Source organism: Python bivittatus, unplaced genomic scaffold (genome assembly GCF_059951505.1).
Source record: "Python bivittatus isolate LINGU-HERP-01145 unplaced genomic scaffold, Pbiv_v1 ctg000080_np1212, whole genome shotgun sequence".
NCBI classification, from domain to species: Eukaryota; Metazoa; Chordata; class Lepidosauria; order Squamata; family Pythonidae; genus Python; species Python bivittatus.
This window is the reverse complement of record NW_028277035.1, coordinates 28,726,265-28,751,326: the sequence shown is the minus strand read 5'-3', so window position 1 is coordinate 28,751,326 and position 25,062 is coordinate 28,726,265. Positions and strand designations below refer to the sequence as shown.

The 25,062-nt window shown below is 38.6% G+C and overlaps 1 long non-coding RNA gene across 2 annotated transcripts in view; it reads left to right on the top strand.

The window, feature by feature from the left end:
- The first annotated feature begins 2,332 nt into the window (after nt 1-2,332).
- LOC112541782 (uncharacterized) overlaps nt 2,333-25,062 on the top strand; it is a 48,835-nt gene continuing 26,105 nt past the window's right edge. The window contains exon 1 of one of the 2 annotated variants that reach the window (XR_003085726.2): nt 2,333-10,506. This is a non-coding gene — a long non-coding RNA (uncharacterized LOC112541782). Of the gene's footprint in view, nt 10,507-24,388 lie in introns of those variants that run through there. The other variant, XR_003085725.2, reaches the window with a different exon arrangement.

The window sequence follows — 25,062 nt, the reverse complement described above, 5'->3', positions numbered from 1 at the left end:
TATATATAGGAATCCATCCTGAAAGAATGCCAGAGAGATAGCTCCCTAACTTCCACTTGAAGGGCAGCCTGCCACCTCTCTGAAAAATTAGGTGTATGGTGCTGTTGAATTGCTCTTACTGTTCCGCAGTTTTTCTAACATTTAACTGGAAACTGTAACTCATATCCATTATCCTCTGTCCGCCGCTCTGGAATGAGAGAATACAGATCTGGATCTTTTTCTGTGTGACAGCTTTTCATGTATTCAAAGAGTCCTATTGATAACAAACACCTACTCTAATAACTGAAATCAAGCAGCCCTTCATGCTGCAAAGCTAGGTGTGAAACTCTATGGATAGTCTTAATACAACCCAAGAAATTGGGTTGGAGAGGATTTATGACTTCTTATTCAAGCCCCAACTTACTTGGTTTACATCCATTTACTGGGGTTACAGAGTTTAGCTTTTAACACATATTTTAGCCCTAACTTTTGAACATGGGCAGATCTTCAATCAAGTGAGATTCCAGCTAAATATTAAATTCAGTAATCTGTGAGTAAACAGAGTTGGATGCAACTGAGCTAACACTATAGGTATTACAGTGTAATCATAGACTCACTTCCATGGACTTAATGCTGAATAGTTATCAATAGAATTGCCCTTCTACTTAACATCCTGGGTCTGGCTATATTTCTCCAGTGAGATCAAAAGGAAAGGGAAAGAGATTATCAGACATACAGTTTTGAGAAAAAGACTTTGACTGAATTAAAAATAGCTCACATTTTGCTTTTGGCTCTGACTTACATACAATAAAAGAAGAAAGACTTCAAATTTACAGCGAGTCTTTGCACTTCAGTACCAACTTATCTCTTGCATACTCTGACTAACTTAGATTCATTGGCTGTTCCTTGATAAACCTTTTCACCTGGGAGCTCTCCTCTCCAACTCAAAGTTCACTGGACCCAGGTCCTTTGAAGAGTATCAGGTTGGAAAACTCCCCCACTTTGATTCTAAGTGCAGCAACTGGGAGAAGCGTTTCAGGCAGACATTGAGGCTACAAGTCTGCCTAATTAAATGGTGAAAAAAAAATCAAGGCTATTCTAAATGTAGTAACAGTTTTATGTGCAACAGGAAGAGCTGCCAGGTTTCCTTTTTTATAATTTTATTAAATACTACAATTAAAAAGAAAAATACTAATACAAAAGAAAAAGAAAAGAAGAAAAAGAAAAAGACAAATAGAAAGTGCAGAAAAGAAAAAAATAGAAAGAAAAATAGAAAAGAAAGAAAAAATAAGAATATAGTAAAGAAAAGGAAAAGAAATATATAAAGAAATAACTTCCCCCTTCATCACAACAAGTATAAACAGTTTTAGTAACTTATCACCTTCTCTTAAAATACAACAAATGATCTCTTCTTCCCATATCCCATCTCAAATCTATAAACAAATCCTTAAAACCTCATCATTTCAGTCCTGATCAGCAAAAGTCCATTAAGGGTTACCAGAGATAACAATATATCTATTTTAACCTTGATCAAATAAACAAACTTTATATTCCTTCCTTAAACTTTTAACAATCTTGATCTTTAGTCTCTTCAAATTATGTCCTAGAACTTGATTTCTTTTCATTTTTACTTTGTACCTTCTCGCAAAATTCTTCAAAGTTTTACCAAATCTCTTTTGTAAATCCAAAATAGGAAAGGTATCCAGGTCACTTTTTAGTTTGTTATTTGTATATCCCTTTTAATTATTAAGACATCAGCTGGTTTCATTTGTATGTCAAGTGCAGTATCTTTTTCCATATCATTCTTGTAGTCTGTCATTTTTAAATCCACTTTCAGATCAGCCTCAATCTTGTCAGGTAAAAATTGTTCCTCTTCCATAACATCTTTTAAACACAGTCTATCTGTAGAGGCAAACATTCTTAAAATTAACTTTATTATTTTTATTTATTTATTATTAAATTTATATGTTGCCCATCTCCCCCTTTTGGGTCCATTGTTCAAAAATATCCTTCAATATGTCCAATGTTAAGATATTGTGGTCTATTCTGCATTAGTAAGTCAAATGTAAGTGTTCTTCTCCTTTAATTGTAATCTTTAGTTCCTTCTAGTTCCTTCTAGTGTCCAATCTTCAAAGTCTCATCCTATCATGTTTTTTTTAGAGAACTGAAAACAAAAGCATTTTCCCATGGGAAGGATTGGGAATCATACAAGGATTCTTATAATTAATTCCAAAATCTTATTTCAAATCTATCTGGACTCTTCATCCATTTGTAACTTTCCAAAATCAAAGTTCTAATCACCCTTTTGCTGTTTATCCGAATATATATATATATATTAAAGTCCTTAAATTTGTATTTAAAACTTCTTTCGCTAAGGATTGAAGGAAACTCACCTGGTGCTGTAAAACCTGTAGATCCAAAATTCCTAATAGCTGAAAAGCAGTTAACAAGCAATATCCAAAAGTGATTAGAAAAGGAAGTATGCAAACCCAGTGTCCTTTTTGAAGGTGCCAACCACAGTTTGAGCAAGATGGCTATTCCCTTGTCTCCCAGAGTTCTAAACCCACTGAAGACCACTGTCTTGCAGTCTCCTCATGAGGAGCAACTGTCTGGAGCACTTGTGGGCAATCTCAAGTCCTCTCCTTGTCTGGAGAAGAATTATGAAGAGCTGGTTTGCTTGCCAGCTCTTCATTCCGCCATGGTCGTCAGCTCTAGTTTTAGGGGAGCTGTCTTCAGTTCACCATTTCTGCCCTGGAAGTGAAGAGCTGCCAATTTCCTTATCCCCAAAAGAACAAAGAATATTTTATTATACTCCCAATAATACAGCACAGGAAAGAATCAGAATGGAGATACCACACATTATGAATTTACATTGTTTCAGAGAGAAATGGGAAAAGCCAGAAATCAGGGCAAAATGTTCAAACAAACTTAAAACCCAATAATAAGTGTCAGAGTATTGCTTTGCTCAGTCCACATTCTGCACAGCTACAAGTGTGCAAAAGGATAAGAGGTGTGTTTCATTTTTAACAACAAACTTCTGTTACCCTCTTGTGTTTTTTTAACACTACGTGCAGGTTAGCAGGCAAAGCAAAGTCCTTCATTGGTGAAGACTCATCTTTTCTGTCATAAGTGTGGCATTTATTATTTTTTTTAGCTGCATGCTATATTATTCATTTTTACATGAGCAGGTTGTAGAAAGGAAATTGCTAATCTGCTTGTGTGATTTGCATCCTGTTCAGCCACCAAGCGCAAATATGGGACTTGATTATTTTATTCTTCAAACAATCTTGCAAGCTCAGTGATTTTGAGGGCCAGTCTGGACCTTTCACAGTAGTCAATAGGATACCATCCCATTAGACCTCTTTCTCCATCTCTTTGCCTCCTCATAGCTATTTCCTCCAGAAATCTCGCACATAAACCTGGAGTAGGAGAAATTTCAGGAGATTTGGAGTGTAAGTATTGGAGTGAGTTATAGTGACCTTGCATTCCATTCTCATGTTCAAAATTTCCCAAATCTTTCAGAAACAAGTAAAAATCCCACCACCTAAAAGTTCAGTGGCCATTTTGGCAACATGATTCTGGATGCTTTCCAATTAGTGCAGGAAAAAAAAGAGAGAGTAATCCTTCTATAGTAGCCATTTCTCATTCATCCCAGAATGCTTTGCACCAAATTTACATATGCATCCACCCACATTTCATTTATGATTATGCTTTTTCTTCACCTGCATCTAATTGTGGTGCCGATATGCCTCAGCAATGTCTTTTTTCTGCCATGTCCTCATGACATAACCATCATCTAATCCACAACCCATAAAGCAGCCTAGATCATCCCTAGGTGTGCCAGCATCACAGGTTTATCAACCTAAATCAGCCTGAATAACTGCTGACCAGTGGTGGCCATGGGAGCTGCACAGTGCTGTTGCAGAAAAGTGCTGAACTCAATTATCAGCCGCGATCATGGCTCTCTTTGAATGCGTTCATCCAGGACACTCATCTTCCAAAAGGGCTGAAATCCCAGAGCTGTCCAGATTGTGATACAGTATCTGATTAAAAGAAAGGAACCACAGAAAATTCAGTGCTCCAGGCAGATCACAAAACGGTGATGGTCTGCTACAAACAGGGCAATTTTAGCTCGTATTTTGGAAGAGATGTTGTGAAAAGGTTTCCAAATTATATTACAAATTACAAGAGTAGTTAAAAAACAATATTATTTCTTTAAGCACAGCCTGAGATCTGAATAGAAAGCGGGAGATTACATACAGTTCCTGAACTTGTACAGACAAATAAAAAAGAATTAGATTTGACTGACCACCAAACAGGAAAAGAAAAAAAAAACTAACACGATTTCTTGGTTACACTGCTTACCTACTTCTACCAAAGCAGCTATTTCCTGAAGCAAAAATTCTGCTGCTTTCTTCAGTTGGGTGTGTGTGCGAGAAAGTTTAAATCAGAGGCCACTGTGACAGTGGTAAACCTACTCTTCTCCAGATTCAATCTACACTTTTCTGCTTGAGTTGTATCCTTGATTACTGCCTCTTGATTTTAAAATAACTCCAAAATCTCTTATCTCCAGCAGAAGATGGGACTGGGGTAATGCCTCTGTATGTGGCTAAGAGCCCTGCCTCTTCATGGATGTGGATTCTGTCTGAGCCTGTCTGGCACAGAGGCTAGTTGGCTGTGAATGTCAGAATTTGCAGCCTTCAGACTATCTGGCTGTCTACCAAAGCTTTCCTACTCCTTCAGCCCCTGCCCATGTTAAGGACACTGACCGGTGGATGTTTTCCAGCCAGCAGGTGATGCCTGGTGGGAGAGGAGGGGAGGAAAGCAAAGCGGTGCTCTGTACACTATAGATAAGGACACCGTTTGCTGGGCCCTTAGTGTGAAAAAGAGCCGTGGGATAAAATGCAAACAGAGCCTCTTCATCAGCCCCAACAGCACCTGATTTGTGTGCAGATGTTTAACACACAGGCTGTAAAAGAGTCATGGTACATATGAAAGATTCCACATTACTTGATGACTGTTTTGCTTAACCTTCCTGATCTGATTCTCTCCAGATGTATTGATCTCCAATCTGTCCTCTGGAGTAGCAGCTGTAATAAATTTAATTCATCATCATCATCATCATCCCTCCACTCAACATGGCTAATGCTCAAACTTCCTCAGTCTGCTGCCTTTTAGACGTCTTGGACTATGTTTTCATCACCTTAACGCTGTAAGGTGCTGTGGGAACTGTACTCCAGGATGTGAAAGACAGTCTTAGCCCTAATAAAAGTGTCGGGTTGAACTGATTAAAAACAAATGGAGCTTTTGACTGCACGTTTACTTCCTGAGGAAGTGTCAGAAGAATAAACATATATTTTGAAAAGCAGAAGTTGAACTCTGCATAAACCTTTGAGAAGCTGTGCAGGAGAAAGGTAGTTAACTATGGTGACTATATGAAGTAAAAAAAAAAAAAAACCAGCATAGGGTTTTCTACCTCCCCAAAAGCCACTGCAGTGTCACCTCTTCCTTCGACAAGAAAAATGAAAGTCTTGTGATGTTTGAAAGGCTCTGAACTTCATTAAATTATCTAGAAGAGAATTCCATGTTTAGGATACATGTTTTTAGTACATGGTCACAATCCATCCCTGGCTTCTAAGCTTTCTTTTTGTCCTAATGTCCTTGGCTCATTAAAAAGGACATTGGTGCAACTACTGGATTTATAAATAGAAATCTTGGGGTGCACTGAAAATGTTGAAGTTTTACTGCTCAAGCATATCACCTTGTTTTATTTAGAAACTACTGATGTGGTTACCCTGAGATAAGAATCATTGAAAGCTTCTCCACCACCAAAAGATGTAGCCCCACATTCTATTTTAAGGCAGTAAGTGGCTAATGTGGTCAGACACGGCTAGACCTTCTGGTGGCCTCTAAATGCTTTGGACTTCAATTCCCATATCCCAGGCCATGCTGGAAAGGACTTCTGGAAATAATCACCCCAAAGAACCAGAGGGTGTTGCCTACCTTTACTATAGATTGCATATCCAAAAATGGAGGGCATCAGGTCAAAAACCTGGAGAGCATCAAGTTAGACACTAGTCATTTGTCTGATAGCTTGCAGAAGGCCGGTCTTTTGTCTACTTCCTTTCTATCTTCCATCCTTTCTATCTGTGTGATTTAATACACATGCACAAACATGCCACACAAAACGGTCCCTAAAGTCAAGGTTGCTCTGTGTATATTTTTTAGTGAAGGGGTGGGGCAAAACCTGCATTACAGCAGCTGTTGCTCTGGCAAATAGTGAGTTCTCAGGAATAACCTCTGTTATGTCTGGGCTGTCTTGGATTAAAATCTGTAGGTGGCTACTATAAATTACAACCCTGCTCTGTCCTGCCTGCATTCCAACCTGCTATGTCATTGGCTCGCTCTTTATCATGTCAAGCTGTTAAATAATACTAGTTAAGAGGAAAAAAGGCCAGGCAGAAAAGAAAGGCAATGGGCATCAACCTCCCTCTGACTTAGTTGCACAGATTTTCTTTATAAACTGGATAAAAGGAAAAAACATATTACTGCTTTTTATCATTATCCTTAATCTCACCCTTCTCTACAGAAGATGGGAAGGGATGGTTGAACAGAAATCTGCACATCTTAAAGTGGCTGAGATTGAGAAATGCTGAATTACAGCATTAAACAACTCAGCACCTTGGTCTATCCAGAGTTCAAGGTTCAAATTAAAGTAAGCACTAGAAAGGGTCAAACTGTATTTTCAGTCTTGATCACTAATCCCTAATGTTCTCTGGAACTAATACATCAGTTCTGATACTGAAGTTATTGTCAGTGATATAACACAATATTCTATCCAAAAAAAACTGTTGACTGCTAAACAATGAAAAAACTGCTGAAAAATTAGTATTGCTCATCTTTTAGGTTAAAATGAGGTAAATCTAGTCCTTGTAATTAATTCATGGCCCAGAGTGTGATGCAGACTGAAACAATTGGGTTAATTTTGAAAACCACAGCTCAGTTAACCATGGCTACACAGCCATCAGGGCCTGGACATGAACGGTCTTATAGATGCTTCTAATGTCACTTGTTTCTATTCTTGGATGAGAAACTCATTCCTGGATAGAGGTTCCAGAACTGTTAGATTTAAGGAATAAAAAAAGGTAATGTTCTGTATTAAGTGGAAAGTTCTTATTTGTTACCTTATTTGAACTTTCAGTAACACCAAAGATAGCATGAACGCTTCCTTCCTAAAGCAATGAGAAAGAGGTACTGAAGAGCTAAGTTGCATACGGACAAAACATTTTTCATTTGGAAATTTTATATATTTTGTGTCAAGATATCTGAATTCTTCCATGAATATTGTAATAGATGTATTTATGTCTCTTTAAGACAAACCTATCTTTACAGTTCAGTAGTACTTACACTTATATAATTGTACATCACATACAAATAGTTTATTTAGTCATAAGGTGGTAGCCTTTTTTACATTATTCAATAATGATGTATTTATTATTTATTACTAGATTTGTATGCTGCCCAATTCCTAAACCCTCTGGGTGCTTGGCAAGTAAAAAAAAAAAAATTTGTTTTTAAATACAACCAAAACCAAAAATAGGAAATAAAAAATAGCAAGGATAGAATTGGACTGGAATGGAAAAAAGAATCCAAGGGGGCTCCACTCACCCTTGCTAAAGGCCTGGGAGAAGAGCCAGGTCTTCAAGCCCCTTCAAAACACCAGTAGGGTGGGGACCATTTGGATCTCAAAGGGAACCTCATTCCAGAGGCAGGCTACAGAGAAGGTTCAGTTCCAGAGTACCAATAGGTAGCAAAGTGTAATCGAAGGAACCTGGAGCGTGCCAACCCTGCCAGATCAAACCGGTTGGGCAGATACTATGGGAGACAGGCAGTTCCTCAAGTAACCAGGCTCTATGCCATATGGTAGTGACCAACACCTTAAATCATACCCAGAAGCAAACTGGCAACCAGTGCAGCTCACAAAGCAGAGTTGCTACATGGGCATACTAAGGCATGTCCGTCACAGCCTACACTGCTGCATTCTGGACCATTTAAAGACGCTTCTGGCTGGTCTTCAAGGGCAGCTCCACGTAGAGCATCTTGCAGTAGTTAAGCTATGAGATGACCTGGATGTGAGTGACTGCCTCAAGGAAGGGGCAATACCCAGGCCCTAGACAGGTCTGTTCTAATTCAGATTTTAAAAAATCCTAAAGATGTACACAAAAACTGGGTTCCCATGTTGGACTAAGTTATGATTTTTTAAGTCATGATTTGCTAATTCAGAAGTATGATGGCTGGTTTTATACTTCATACTAAGGCATTAACTCCTGCTACAAATCACAATGGCTGGATTCCTCTTTGCATTAAGCCACAAACAAGATGGTGGATTGAAGGAAAACTGTCTTATATGTTTGAATGAATACAAGTACAGCTACCTATACAGCTTGCAACCTTAATGCAATGTGTGAACCCAGCTGCCCTCAAATGTTAGAATAAGCCAGTTTTTATCTTGATAGGAGTGAAGAACAATGAGCTTCTGTCTTGCATACCTGTATTCTTTCCTCTTCTTGCACAGGCTCAGTGGTTTTTAAAAATTGACTCCAGCTTGCTGTTTCAGTCAAGTCAAACAAGCTGTAGTTCAATTTAATTTAAACAAAGTTACTTCAGACTGTGGCTGGCTTGTTTCAAGTTCTCAAAATGAGAATCTTCCACAGATTATGGTTCAGGCATAATATTAAAATCCAGTTAATAAAAGTCAGAAACAAAACTAACCTTCCTGGGAGAAAGGTCCTGGTTGGCCAAAGCTAGCCAGAGCCTATGTTGGCCAGTACTTCTGCTGGAATACCAGCAAGCACCAGGCTCCAGTCTGCATAAATTCTCTTTTTCTGGTTGCAGAAGGAGACAGAGACACGTGATATACCTTGCACAGAAAAGACCACTGATATTGGGGATATTTCTATCCAGAAGCAGGACTTCTCTTCCCCAAATGTCCACCTTTTCTATGATCCTGTTCTCTTTCCCAACTTATTGCTGTAAAACATCAGGTCTTAATTAGCAATCATTCCATCCATTGTAATGCCTCAAAAAAGAAGGACAGTTTAATATATTATTCTTGCACATTACTAGATGACTCCTAGCTGAATGCATCAGGCTCCGCTGAAAGCCCTTACAATTGAAATGATCTGAAAGTTCACATGAAGTTTCTGATAACTTAGTCACGAGATATGTTGTATTGTAAATGAGCCAACAATACAGTCTTTAGCCTGTACCCAACCCTATCCTTGTAGTTGATGATTCAGCATGACATGTAAACTAGAAAATTTGGAGACTTGAGTAAAGCCTTGTTAAGTTAATGGCGGGTAAACACGTTGTGTAATCTTAGTGTACTCACAGAATCACTTTATCCTGCAAAGTCATCAAACGTTAGATACAACTGTGTGAAAAGGCCAGAATAAAGCTGGTCAACAAGTTCTATTCTTTTCATAAAGCATTCTTATTTTGTTGATTTTTTTTACCAACCCCTGGAACTAGCCAGTAATAGTAGTAGCCCAAAATTCTTGAGTCCTAAAATACAGTTTGAAAAACATGAGAGAAAGCAGGAACGGATATGTATCTGGTCAATATTAAAATCCCCACATCCATTCTTTTCAACATACTGACCAAATTGGCGTTTACTATGCATATAGCAGAGAGATAGGGGAAGAAGGCCTATTTGTTACAAAACAAAGTTTAATAAATGTTAACTTCTAAGTCTTAATAGAATTGCTATTACATTCACTGGCTTTTATTAACTGAATAACCACAGGAATTCCAGTAAAGAACTGATGACACTGCTTTGTGATATCATAATATCCACTAAAGCATATTATGCAACCTGGAAACGTTGTAGACTGGTGTTATATTAAGTCTGGATAAAGCCTGTGTTCTCTTTTGAAAGGGATCCAGCATTTGAGCTGAAGTGAGCCATGTGGCTCATCTAGAAAGCCTGCAGCTGCAGAGGCATTATGTGTCAGAACCACATGGCAGCAATTAAAAAGCAAGAAGAGACCCTTACTCATCGCGGACAGCACAAAGCAGAACCCAAACAGGAAGAATATTTGCCATGGCAGTAAAAACATATTTGTTATAATTTGAGGACGTAATGGTTAGTTCGTGGGGATAGAGGGGGGAAGTATAACTGTAATTGGCAACAATTCCTCCATCCTACTATATTAAGTAGCGGTTGCATTAGTCCTGCTTTTGGCCATAGTCTTTCTTGAGTTTAGTTTTTTCAGTGCCAGAAAAGGCTTCACTTGGATTGTTCTCACTGATGCATGTATATCCACATTTTAGAAAGCTTCTGTTCAACATTCATTCAATGCTGCATATATATTCTGCCATTTTTTTCTGAAAGCTCGAAGGAACGGATTATCATCATCATCATCATCATCACCACCATCATCATCATCATCATCTATTTATCATCTATCTTCCATGAGGCTTTTCTGTGATCATGTGGGGACACAATCCTGGATCTTCTCAATCCATGTATGTTACTTAACACTAAGAATCATCTTAAGACCGAAATTGTTATTGTACAACAAACACTTTGATGCAACTTGCACCAGTTTTTAAAAGTTATATTCAATACTGGATGAAAAAGCAAAGTAATCTTACACTCACTAACATTGGCATTTTAAAGCATAATTAAGACTGATATAATATTTCTTTCTTTTTTTGTACCCTCAATGGTCTAAGTTATTTAAACATTAGTGTTAATAAATTTTAATCAACACTGTCTAAATACCACTGTACCAAAATAACATATGATGTAAATTTTACAATATAATTTTAAAAATTGCACTTGAAAAAAAGATCCATGTACATCAGTATAAATATTATACCATATTGACATGGTAATTGATTTCTGATGTATTCTCAGCAGTTCTCTTGAGGTATAGCTCAATGCAGGAATGGTGAATTGGTTTAACTCTGGAAGAGGAGCACAGTTCAGGTGTTGATAGTCTACTCTCTAGTGCTTCTCTCTTATGTTTGAAGAGAAATGGGCAGTGATAGTCTAGAGGTTAATTAATACGAGTAAATTGAGAAGAATGGAGCTAGAGCTGCTGCCTGTCCCTGGAAGGTCAATCTTGGAGTTGTAGAATGATCAGCTGCAGTGGTGTATACAGTATAGCTAGCCACAAGGAGAGAAAAATGATGTGGTGGCATCACAAAGTAAACCCTGCCCTCATGTACCTATGACCTAACATTGGACACATGTATGTAAGTTATGGCTTAATTACTCCAAAAAAGACTAAGCTAGAACAAAAAGGTGGCCCGCAGGACCACCTACTCCAGCCAAAACTGGCCCAGTTGAGTAGATTGATCAGGGAGAAACTGCTACAAACTTCCCACTTTCAGGAGGTTTGGGGAGCTGAAAGGAGGGATGCTACTTCTCTGTGGCATGCCCATGTGGTCACCCTTACCAGGTAGACCAGACAGGAAACTCAACCAGATGAGCTAATTCTACTTTAGTGTAAAGCTACATTAACAGAATCTTGCAAGTCTGAAAGTACAATTCTCCGGCTGTCCACCTTTACAGCTCAAAAACTTAGGGAGGGTACCTCTTGAGCCTCTTGCTCCACCCACTATGCAGCTGTGGGCTATGCTGTCTCTTATCTGACCATTCCCTAGGCAGCATCTCTTCACCCCACTCCAAAGATCTTTCCCACATACTATTACACATGCTGTGGAACAGCCTCCCTATGGCAATCAGCCCAACCTTCTCTTTGCTGATTTTTCAAAAAGTTTTGAAAACTGGGTTGATTCAGATAGCCTTCTCCTGATTTGCTTTTTCCATCTCTATTTTTATCTTTTTATGGTTATTATTGTTTTTGTTGTGTGGTTTTATGAATGTTATAGGATGTTTGAATTTTAAGATTGTAGTGTGGGTATTTTAACTTGTATTTTTTGTTCTGTATAGGGTGCCGAGAGCCTTTCGTTTACAGTGGCATAGATATGTGTTTAATAAATCAGTAAATGGATGGGAAATAGATTTCAGCCAAACACTAGAAGAAAATTGTTAGTAACAGGAGCTTTTGCTGGAGATCTTTAAGCACTTTTTAATGGATATAAGCTAGGGGTGCAAGTTTTACAGTTGAATTAGGTTATGAGGTGACCACCAAGATCTCTTTGAACGCCAACATTTTATGAAAGTAAAAGGAAACGTAAAACTACCACACCACATAGACTTGCCTGAAAGGAACCCTAATGTGCAAATGTAAAAGAGTCGTGGTCTTCTGCATGTTTAATAGTTGGGTACCCCAGGCGAGAAAGGCCACTACTCTTACACATGCTGTCATTTGCTACTGTTTACTATTTTATTGTTTTTTTAATATATTGTGTTTTCATTCTGAACATCACCTAGAGCCTCTGGAGTGAGGTGGTTTGTAAATTAAATAAAAGTTGGCATGTAACTGTTAAAACTACAGAAGCCCTGTCCTTTCATGCATTTAGCTGTTCTAAATCGGCCACAGACAGGGACTTACTTTTGTGTAAAACTGTGTGAAGACTAAAAAAAAAAACAGGCAGGTATATTTTGGGGAGAAAAAATGGACATAGAAGAAAAGGCAAAAAGTGAAAGAAACTAGAGTGAAGGTACCATGATTACAGAAAGAGAAAGTATAAGTCCTGTATGAAACAATATTAGAAGACAGATTAATCACCAAACAGAATGAATGGACAGTGGATGTGAGAAAAGAGGATGCGGAAGCTGCTTGTAACAGACTGAAAAGAAAAATGATACAAAGTGCCACAGAAGTGTGTGGAGTTGTGCTAAGAGGTTGTAGATGAGGGGGAAAAAAACACATAGAAGAGAATGATCACTGCAAAAATGGTAAGAGGAAGGTATGGTATAATGTGTACATAGAGAAAGGAGAATTGCAAAGAATGACGTTAAGGAGACCAAGGAACAACTAACATTAGAAAACTCAGAGAAATAGCAGAGAGATTTTGAAGGCAATAAAACTTTTTAAGGGGGTGAAAACAAATAAATAAGCCTCCAGAAGAGTGAATTGAATTAAAAAGAAAAATGATGAAATAATTTGGATGAAGCTGACATGAAGCAATGCTGGAAAATATATATATATTTTAAAAAGGAATAATAGTGATATGTCAAAGAGCAGAGCTGAAATAAATATAAATGTTAAGTCCTCCAAAAATTATGAAAAAAGTCAGCATGTTGGTGGTATTGTAGGAGTAGACACTGTAATTGGAGAAATTTTGAGGTCTAGTTTACTTATGGAATAGCTGTGTAACTTGCTTAACATATGTATGAAGACTTCACTCATGCCTGACTACTGGAATGATGTTATTGTTCCCCTATATAAAGGGAAAGGTACCGACATTGAATGCAACAAGTACTGTAGACTTTGTTTGTTCTGTGTGCCTGGGAAGGTATCTGGCAGAATTCTGATCAAAATGAGTGGAAGAGACCATAATGAGCAAAATTTGGGAAATGCAGTATTGTATGACTGGGCAGGTAGCATGAAGACCAGATATTTGCTCTTCACCAGATTGTTGAGAAATGTGTGAACATGAGGAAGTTTATGCCAGTTGATTTAGAGAAAGCATATGATAAAAGAATAATTCTGAATCTGGAGTGTTTTGTAAGAATAAGAAGTTAAAAGTTGCTGCTAAATGTGGTAAGGGAGTGTAAAATAGAGGAAATGCCTGTGTGAGACTGAATGGAATAATTAGTGGTTCATCACTGAGCATGTTGTCTGATGGCCTGTTGGTTGTTTAATATATTTACAGATAAATACATAAGGAATGCTTGTGGTAATTCTAGAGCTGTGTTCATTGGGGACATGAATGTGCATGTACTTTTGTATGTAGACAATGCTGTCTGCATACAAAACCTGAATGATCTGTGGTGAACATTAGATGGTATGATACAACAAGGGACATGGATCAGAAAACTGATGTATCAAAGACCAAGGTTTGAGAGAGGAAATGAAGTATTGCAAGTTATACATACAGGACATGAAAAAAAAAAAACTTAAAGCAGATGAATTTCCGTTCCTTGGTAGAATGTTTATTAATTATGTGTTAATGGTTGGAGAAACGTTAAGCTGCACAAATCTTGGATGAAATGTAGTGAATAGTTTGTGGTCTGTCGTGAGGAATGAGTGTTTGTTGAAAGAAGTGAAAATGACTGTATATATAGTGTACTTCTGCCCACTTTGTAATATGTCAGGAGAAATATTAAAATAAACTGAACACAGGGGAAATGGGGTTGTTAAGAAGTGTGCATGTTCAAGCAAGCAGTAATGAATCCTGAATGAATATGGATTGAACAAAAAAGTGAGTAATCAGAGTGAAACAAATATGTTGAGGTAGTTTGGTCCTATAAAGAGAATGAATGAGGAATGCATGTCAAAACATATACAGGTAGTCCTTGACTTACGACCATTCATTTAGCGACTATTCAAAGTTACAACGGCACTGAAAAAAGTGACTTCCGACCAGTCCTCACACTTACAACAATCACAGTGTCCCCACGGTCACATGATCAAAATTCAGGCACTTGGCAACCTGCATGTATTTAAAATAGTTGCAGCATCCTGGGGTCATGTGATTGCCATTTGCGACCTTCCCAGCCAGCTTCTGACAAGCAAAATCAATGGGAAACTGCATGATTTGCTTAAGGACCACGTGATTCACTTAACAGCTGTGATGATTTGCTTAACGACAGCTGCAAAAAATATTGCAAATTAGGTGTGGTCACGTGATGCCTCGCTTAATGACCGCACCACTTAACAACAAATTTTCTGGTCCCTATTGTGGTCATAAGTCAAGAAGTACTGTATAGGAAGGAAGGGTGAATGGGCTGAAAGGAAGGGGAAGACTGAGAATGCCTTGGTTAGATCCTCCAAGACCGGGTCTAGGGGCTCCAAATTTTAGGGGCACCAAAATTGAAAAGACTTCCAAAAAATACAATAAAAAAGTGAAAAGCAGTAATGGTGCACTCTGTGACCCAGTATGCCCACTTGAGGGTTAAATATAATTTCACAGAATTGTTGCAATATGACAACAATGGGTGCTGATGTAATTAAAATTATTTACTGTGATTCACAGTACCACAGTACCATGATTCATCTATATACTGCATCTATATACTGCATCTATATATCTATATACTATCTATATACTGTGATTCACAGTAAATAGGGTGAAAATGTCTGAGAAAAGGGGGGAAAAATGTCCAGGGTTGAAGATCATAAGCATAAAGCTAAAAATCTCGAAGAAAAGAAGAAACAAGAGGGCGCCTTTTTGAAATTCCTAACAAAATCAGAAGATGAGCCAAACCATAAGGGGCACCAGAATATGACTTTGCTTAGGGCGCCAAATGTCTAGAGTGAGCCCTGGATCCTCAAAGAGAGAGAGGTGAGAAGCTTCAAAAGTATAGAGTGGTCTGTGGACAGGCTGGAAGCAGAGATAGAAAGGTCTGGGGAGATCTAGGGAATGGTTTGAGTAAAAACAGGACTTAGCTGCATTTCATTTCATTTCATTTCATTTCATTTCTTTTTCTTATATTATATTTCCTATATCCTTTTTTTGTATTTAATTTCTTTGGATTCCTGTTTCTTATTTCCTTTTTTTGCTCTGTTGCTTACTTCAAAGGGGAATAGTGTAATAGGTATGTTATGTATTAATTTACTGCCAAGAAGATAAATTAATTAGTTAACTGACTGACTAATCAGCTGAATATTTAAAAATATTTGACCCTATGTCTACTAGTTTATGTCATGAAAGTCAGAGCCGTCACATGTTCTTTTTAATTATTTATTTATCACCAGCTTCCTAAATTTATGTTAGGAATTATGCATTTTCTATTATTTTTACAGTCTTAAATACCAGATGAGCTTGTATATCTCTTACACAAAGATTATATTTAATGGGCTTTGCAAAGCATTCGAAGGAGCACTTTGCAGCACTGGTTGGTGTGAACAATGAACCCTCTCCTGGAAGCCTTAAAACAACCACATCCTCTAGAAGGGTCCAGGCTGCAGTGCCTACACAAACGAAGCCTCCAGAGACTCAGTTCAGTGGCTCGCTGGGCATGCACACCTCTGGAAACAGCCTGGGAAGGACCTTGAAACGGCCAGGTTGAGCCTTCTCTGTGGATGCCACCGTACTTCACAGAGAAGTGCTTCGTTCACACCAACATGCTTTGTAAAGCACCTCTTCAGGTCTTTCCCATCAAAATGTGGGACTGGCTGCAGTTCACAAATCAGAGGACATAGCTAAGTGAAGGCCCATTTTGGAAGTACCTGATGAACCTAGAAAGTTATGTATAGTAATTCAGATATTTGTACACAGTTTATAGTTAAAAGCCAAACATAAAGTCTTACTGTAGCTTGGTCTATCTGCTTGTACTTCCTTCTCAAAATCTTGAACCAAGGCAGTATATTTCTTTGTCACCAGAGCCTGCTGCTTAGGGGCACATCCAGACAGTCAGTTTAATGTGCTTTTCTCCAGTCTGTGGAGCAGCACAAGCATATGCTAGCAGAATTTGATCAGTCTACATGGCCAGTCTCAACTTTGCCTCAGTAAGGAGGCTACAGAGTGGTAGCAATCTAACAATTTACCACAGGGCAAATTAGGGTGCAGGGACTGATGGATTTCCCTGCCAGTGAGGAAAAGCATCCACAAATCACTCCACCTCACATGGGCTGGGGTGTGGGAAGTGAGTTTGGATGGATGGATGGATGGATGGATGGATGGATGGATGGATGGATGGATGGATGGAACCACAGTGGGTTTAGCCATGCCATCTCTCATCTTTCAATGTAACTACAGCTCTAGTGACTAGATGTGACCCACCTGGCAGACGGCAAGATCATGGTGCATGACATTACAGAGCAACCTGTCTTTCAGGTCATTTGTTTTTATCTGGGGCTAATAGGCAGGTCACTGTATGAAGTCCTGGTCTACCATTGAGAAAGATCCTGGTCTACCTGTTATCACTAGTGTAGCACTGTGTTTATTAGGGAATGTGGTAGACCAGGACCTCCCTAAAGTGACCAGCTTATTCAATGCATGTAGAAACAAATGTTTTGACAAGCAGTAGCTTTAGAGAGGTTCTGGTCTATAACTTTCTTTAGTGATCTTGAAGCTGCTACTCCTAATGGCCATTGGGGGAAGCTGGAGGGCTTATTCCTGCATGATGTGAAAGCTACCAGTAGGATCTGAGCAGATTCCAGCCCCTACTGCATTTCTACCACAGTTGCTGTCAAAGTGACAAAAATTGTGCACATAAGACTTTTGTCAGGAGGAGATAAAAAATACTGTTGCCACATCTGAACAGACAAACCCAAAGTTAACTGACGTTGAATATAAGCTGGGAAGGAAATGAAGGCTATGTTAAGTGGACATGCCCTTGAAGAATGGTCAGCAAGGCATCTTTGAGCCAAAATTAGGGGGACATGTGGATGTGCCCTAGGACATGTTGAGATTTTTAAATACAGTATATGGTGGTGGAAAATTCACCCCAAAATTCTAGTACCTGGGGAGGATCTAACAATTGTTCTGTTATTTCTAAAAGTAGAAGGATGCAGGAATCACTGGCTCTTGCACCCAGATGAGCCCCAGGGTTACAGAGATCTTATACAGAATGTTGATTATAGAGAGTTGGACCATGTGCACAGGAGAGAATTATTTTACAACTGATAAGAATGCCAGATAACAGGAAGGGATACCCAGATACCACTCAAAGTGTGAAGACACTACAGTATCTTTCTTTGAAATGCAGTATAGCAACTTTGATGTGTGAGAGGTACCACGACCCTTAATTGTTATTCTAACAAGCTGCTCCTGTACTTAACTATGGAAAGAGGAGAGATAACAAAGCAGTCAGTACACATCCTTGAGATCTGCTGCATTTCACGAAAGTCATAAATTCAATAACTATTTGGGCTCATTGACAGAAAATTGGCACAGCTATAAAGACTCCCACAATGAGATGAACAACTAAAGAATACAAGACATTTGAGTTACATATTATAATATTAACTACTAAAAGATCCATAACTAATTTTGGTCTTATAGAGGCTTATGTCATCCTTCCACAGTATCTGTCATTATACAAGATAAAATCTTTACAGAAGTAAATCCAAACTGCCATTTCAATATATTAAAGCCAGAAACCATGGACTAAATGAAATGGAGAAATGATATATTTTCTTTCTTAGTTCTAAGTCCGACATAAGAGGTTACCAATTTGGTTTGTGTGTGTGCCTGTATTGGTACATTCCAATCAATATGTGCTTTTTAAAAAAGCATTACTTTTTAAGAGAATAAGTGCTTCCACCTGCAACTGGATATCACCTGCAAAAGGTAGTCATTTGGCTCAACTTCATGCAAAATCATGGATTGCTTAATGATGATTTATTGAATAAACCAAGTTGGCTAAATCCCTACAACACCATCAGGTATGGTACATAAACCTTTATAGCCAGATCACACAGTATGCTAGACCAGGCCACACAACTCACAAAATGGCTTAGCTTAGCAAAATGTGTCAATCCATCCATTGAGTAGCTACTCTGTATTTTCTTCCTCAATGGATTTTTCTTGTAAGACAAAAGTAGGAGGAGAACACAGAGGAATGCAAATAGAAGATAGTGTTGTACATTTGCACAATCAAAACTTCTCCTGAAAGTACTCTATCTTAGTTAAAACATTGTCAGTGCTGTAAAAAATAGTATTACTAAACAAGAAGCACCCATTTTATCAAAATGTTGGTATAGCCTTATTCAAGTTGGGTTATATTTTAAGAATCATGTGGTTTATCTTCTCAGAGTAATTATAAGATGCCTGAGGTGTGTTACCACACGTTTCTTTTGGGCTCTGTCTGCATGCAAGTATTCTTCCTTTTTAACAGCAGAGCTGTTGGTTTTGTGGCTTGACAGACTTAATAGGAATAATCAGTTGGGTCTGTAAGCAGAAACATGGCCTTCCCCAATTTTACAGACATCAACATAATTTAAAGAACTTAACACAGTGCAAAGCTGTCTTAAGTCATCAACTTTCTAGATGTAATTGGAATGGAACAAACACATGCAAGAGTAGAAGAATAATTTCAGCAATGCTGAGAAAATATTCACAAGACTTGGATATCTCTACACTATACCTACTGCCAAGTCTATCGTTCTCCTAAACACTTTTATTATAGAGCACTCTGACCTAGTTTGGTGGTCTCCAGCCATACTGGAACTTCAGTTTCCAGTTTCCAGAGTTCCTGTCTATCTCCAGGAAAGCCCCCTGCTTTACCTGCCTCTTTGGAGGCCTTCCACCAAGCAAAGCAAAATAAATGGGTACAAGGGAGAGGATCTTCTCAGGTCTGAGGCCTCATGGAATGTCTTCCCAAGGGAGGCACACAGCACCCATATCATTGCCTTTTTGTCACCAAGCAAAGATGTTCCTACCACCCCAGGTTTTTCTGTAGTTTGGTTTTAAATCACTCTGTACTAGAATAGTGAATTATATGTGTTTTATACTTTTTATATCTGAATAGTGGATTATGTGTTTTATATCTTTCTTGCACTCATTGTTAAGTAAGTTGGATTGTTTTCATCCTTAAAGTGTATGCCCAGCACTGGACACAATATCAAAGCAGAATGATTGCTTTCTGTGATTTGGAAATTATACTTCCTTGACAAAACCTAAAAGTTTTATGGTTTTATTTTGTTGGCAGGTACATCAGTTTCTTACTTTATATTCAATTTGCAATCAACTTTCCAGTTTTAATCTGCATGGAGCACTTTTGGTGATGGGGAAGAGTAGAAATATAATAAATAAATAATTACCTTATTTAACTGCCAGAAGTTGCAGTCACAGCCTGTCTGGAACGTGCTAGTCTGGGAAAGGCTGGGAAAGGCTATTTCAGGGCATTTCCACCAAATATGGGGGCAAGTGGGAAACCTGCTCCTTACTGAGGCCAATGAATGAATCCATTCTGGTATTGTAAATCTTTGTTGTCTGCATAACATTCAATACCCCAACAAGATTCATAAACATGGAGACAAGATCTGGTCTTGTAATTAAGGCAATTTACTATGTAGTTTCAAACACTTATCCTACAGTATCTCTCCATTTATTTATCCTTTAAACTGGTAATGCTAAGACCCTTTTTCAACTGCATATTTAACATGTGTAGCTTCTATAAAGAGTTTTGTAGCACTTGTGCCTAACTGATCGTAGTACAGATGCAACTGTGGTATATCCTCATTTTGATAAGGTTCTCCCTGTTCTCCTCATATTAGATTGTGATCTAATATCTCCAGTAGATTTATGAATTGGGGGTTGTATCCAATGTACCGGTCCATTGATAGGATATGGGAAAGAGTTCCTCCCTCTCCCTTTCCCCACTGCTGAACATCCTTCAGATCTGCCCTATTAGATTGAAGGATTCTCTGAAGCAGATCTGGGTAAACACATAGATTGGCGGGAAGGAAACAGCCAGGATTGTGTAGTGGTTAAGGTGTTGGATTATGACTAGGGAGAGCCAGGTTCAAGTCTGCCCTTAGCCATGAAAGATCCCTGAATGACTTTGAGCCAGTCACTCTATCGCAGCCCAAACTACCTTACCGAGGAGTTGTTGCAGGGATAGAAATGAAGAGAGATTGCCATGGACACCACCATGGTGGAGGAAGAGAAAGCAAATAAATTAGTATTGTCGAAGGCTTTCACGGCCGGCATACGATGGCTGGTGTGGGTCTTCCGGGCTGTGTGGCCGTGTTCTGGAAGTTTTGTTTCCTAACGTTTCGCCAGCATCTGTGACCGGCATCTTCAGAGATGTTCTCTGAACAGAGATGTTCCTAATCTTTGTTTAGGAAACAAAACTTCCAGAACACGGCCACACAGCCCAGAAGACCCACACCAACCATTGAATAAATTAGATTGGGAAAGAGAGGGGAAATCCTATTGTTTGCTTACCTAACATAGAATATGTCATTTAAAATGCAAAGCAAAAGAACCCCCCATTCAGTACTGTCCTACATATGTATGACTTCACTATTTAGTAGTAAACATTCAATGGGACTTATTCCAAGTAAATTGAAAAGATTGCAGCCTTAGGTATGCCTGAGCAAGTAAACAGAAACGTTCAGTGCAAAGTCCCCACTTATTTACCTAATTAATTAATGTGTTACTGAATAGCATAATGGCATCATCTGACCAAAGATGAACACGATGCCAAACAGTACTACTGTAGTACATTCCAACAAAGTACTCTGCGTATTGCCAATCCAAATCAATGGGCTTCAGAGCACCCAGGAGAGCTCATTTCGTCTAATAGTTAAAGCGTTGGACTAGGAGTGGGAAAATCTGAGTTCTGGTCCTCCTTTTGCATGGAAGCCAGATGGGTGACTTTGAGCCAATCACTCTCTCCCAGCCCTAGGAAGAAGGCCATGGCAAACTACTTCCAGGAATGTGTCGACTAAATTGCCAGGGCAGGAGTCAAATCTGATTTAGAGGCAAAAAAAAAAGGTAAAAAAAAAAAATTGGGCGGGATTGTGGCCACACATTTCAATTAATTTCCATTTAATGACTGTAGCTTTACCTGAATTGGTGCCAACAGAACAACAGGATGTGTTCTCCAGATGCACTGCATTTTTAAGCAAGAGGGAGCTTTTGTCTCACTACATTCCAGGCTCTTCCTCCAGTCTCTCAGCTGGGCTAGTTTTGGACATGGATTGAGCACTTTTTCAAAAGCGCACTCAACTGGTGTTCCGAAAGAGCCCAACTGATGGGTTACAGGTATGGAGGAGAGGTTGTGAGGCACACCTGGGGTGCTCCCCCTGCTGCATCCTATGCCTTTCCTCTGTGCTGTCAGGCTAGCAGCAGGCCGGAGGAGGGCCCTGGGTGAAGAGGGAAGTCCGTCCTTGCTTAGTGCTGCAAGTGGCTGTCAGTGGGGGTTGAGAGCTGCTGAGTTGGCAGTGCCCAGAAGCAGCATGTGGAGTGCTGCCAACTCGGCTCCCCTCCCATTAATAAAAAGAGCAAAGAGTATAGCCACATAAAACCACTTGTTGGCAAGGAGTGGCAGAAAACAAGTAATGTGCTTAGTAATCAAAGAGCCAGAGATCTGGCCCTCCATCAGCCCAAAACAAAATACCCATGGATGTAGTAAGGTTCTGGAAATTAATGTAGCAATGACCAAAGTGGTTGTAGTTGACAGGGAAAATAATATGAATGATTACATTGTATATATAAAACCTGAAGATTTGGGTACATTGTTAGAAGATTTACTAAAGGTAGGAAAATGGCTGGAGAAATATTAAGCTGTGCAGCTGCTGACAGAAGGGCAGTGAATAATAGGCAGTGTGTTGTGAGGAATGAATGTCAGAAGATAAAATGGCTGTGTATAAGTACCGTGACCATATTTTCTTGGAAGAAATAAAGGACAAGCCTGGAAAAGGGGAAAATCCAGAAGAGGTTCCTAAGGATAAAAAAATTAATTGTTTATGTTTATAACTTTGCTTTACACAGGAAAATTCAAGAGCAAAACCAAGAAAAACTTTACAAAAACACATTCTAATATTTTCTTTTCTTTTTTCTTTTGCTGCTGCTGTTGTTGTTGTCTCTGAGTCAGGGTTGACTCCTGGCGAATGCCTGGACAAGTCCCTGTAGTTTTCTTGACAAGATTTTGGAAGGGGTTTGCCCTTGCCTCCTTCTTCCTAGGGCTGAGAGAGAGGGACTGGCCCAAGGTGACCCAGCTGGCTTCGTGCCTAAGGTGGAACTAGAACTCACATTCTCCCAGTTTCTAACCTGATGCCTTAACCACTACACCACACTGGCTGTCTTAATAAAAATTAGCTTTCTGAAATAAAGGACTGTCCTTTATAATAAAGGATGCATGGTCACTGTATGTATAAGTGAATATTTCTTCCCATATTTACAGAAATGAGACTTTGGTCTCTCAGGAGAAACCTAACAGTTGAATGCAGTGGAAATGGGTTATTTAAGTGCGAGGGGTAAAACAAGATAGGTTAGGATCAAGAATGAATGAATGAATTTGAACTGAATACAAAACTAAGTGGTTAGTTCCAAAGAAATAGGCTGAGGGAGGTTGGCCATAACAGAGAGAATAAGTGTGAATCAAATAAGAATGAATGGATTTAAAGCAGGCTTGCACAACAGATAACCCCGGGATGACATGTACCCTGCCAAACAGCCTTGGGCAGCCCATTGGCATTTTTTAAAAAGTCAATAAATTCACCACCACCCCAAAAGACATGCTGCTGAGCACTTCCAATGTCTCCAGGCCCTCACCACCACTGCCAGCTAAGCCCAGCTGATCAGGGCAGCAGGTATTTCTTTGCAGGCCATGATGGTTTTTCATTTATCAGTGGGGCCTTTTCATCTCAACCAGTAGTGTCTGGTGTAGAGGAGAGGGACGACTTCAGGTATGTTGTGGTTGGATGGAGTTGATGAGATCCTGAAAACGAGAGATAAGAAATCTCAAAGACAAAAGGCAATGTAATGAAGCAGTACACCTGGGTATAAAGTAGTTATTATGTAAAGTATTTCATTACATTTCTTTTGCTTACTTCATGCTTTGATTTCTGTGACTACTATTTCTTACTCCTTTCTCCAGTTTGCAGAACATTCCTTACCCTAAAAGGGAATAGCATTATGGGTAAGCCTCTATGCATGTGTGGCATTAATCCAGCAGTTGCAGGAAACCACCAAAAGTACATTTAGGTGCATGGAATAATGGCCTTCTGTATCATCACATTGGAAATAACTGGTGGCTAATAGATCTGATCTAGAGTCCTTATTCATTTGAACATTCAAGAAAGTTATTATAACGTGATACTATGAAAGATATATTACCTTTATAATACAATATTACTATATTGGATTTCTACTCTGTTGACTTTTTCCTTCTCTGGAGGAAATGGCTGCTAAATTTTAAACTTTGAATGAATAATTCAAGTGCAAAGTAGGTTGCCAGAAAGCACCTTTGCATTGTCTTACATATCTTTTCAATTATATCCAAATGCATTAATTCATAGAGGCATTTTAAGCTGCAGCTAATTAAAAGTAACTGTCTCATGTTGAATGAAGATGAAAAAAATCTGACTCAGTATCGCATTTCTCTGCTTGGGCCATAAATAATGTTTTATCATGTTGGGAACATGAAAATCTGCTTGAAATGTTTACTTTAGTGTTTGGCCACAAAACTGATGTCCTTTTAATGAAAATAAGGAAGTATATAATAATTTCACAACAGAAGAAATAGTTTATTTTAGGAAAATGAATTGTGTAAATACAATTGGAGTTTCCCTAAATCTTCAAAAGTTATCTTACTAAGATTAATTCCTTCTATCTAGATTATATATTTTATTTATTATTATGTCCTCTGTCATTTATTTGATATAGGGGTGGACTTTTTAGAACCTGCAGAACCAATGTTTTAAAGTATTCTTTTAAATCATAGCATTATTTGGATTCAAAATATAATTTTGCCTACATGTATAAGAAAACATAATCATACCATGCAATAGCTATCATATTGTTGGTAAGAAACTGCTTGGACTGGAGTTGGGAATTAATTTGTTTAGCCTTTCTTCTTAATAATATTTTATTGAAATTTTAAAGTTACAAAGTTAAAAGTTAGAAATGAAAAAGAAAGTTGAAAATACAAATTGTAGCCTTTCTTCTAATAACTGGATATTAGTAATTAGATACGAAGGCATAGGATTAGGAGTAGAGAAATACATCTAGTAAAGCCATTCCTTTTGGGGCTCCTTATTTATTTTTATTGTATTTTCTTCTTTATTAGTACAGCAATAGATCAACCAAGACTTAAAAAGAATTCACAACAAACAAAGGACCTATAAAAGTAAACATTAAAAAATGCAATTGGTCAACTTAAGGAGGGGCCTGATTTGGAAAAAAACCCAAAAACCCAGTCATAGCAGCTGCCGAACAATGGGACAAACTAACTGTGGAAATGGTGGGGTCTCCTTGATCAGAGATGTTTAAGGAGAGACTATTAGGGATGACGTAGTGGGGTATTCCTGCACTGGGCAGAGA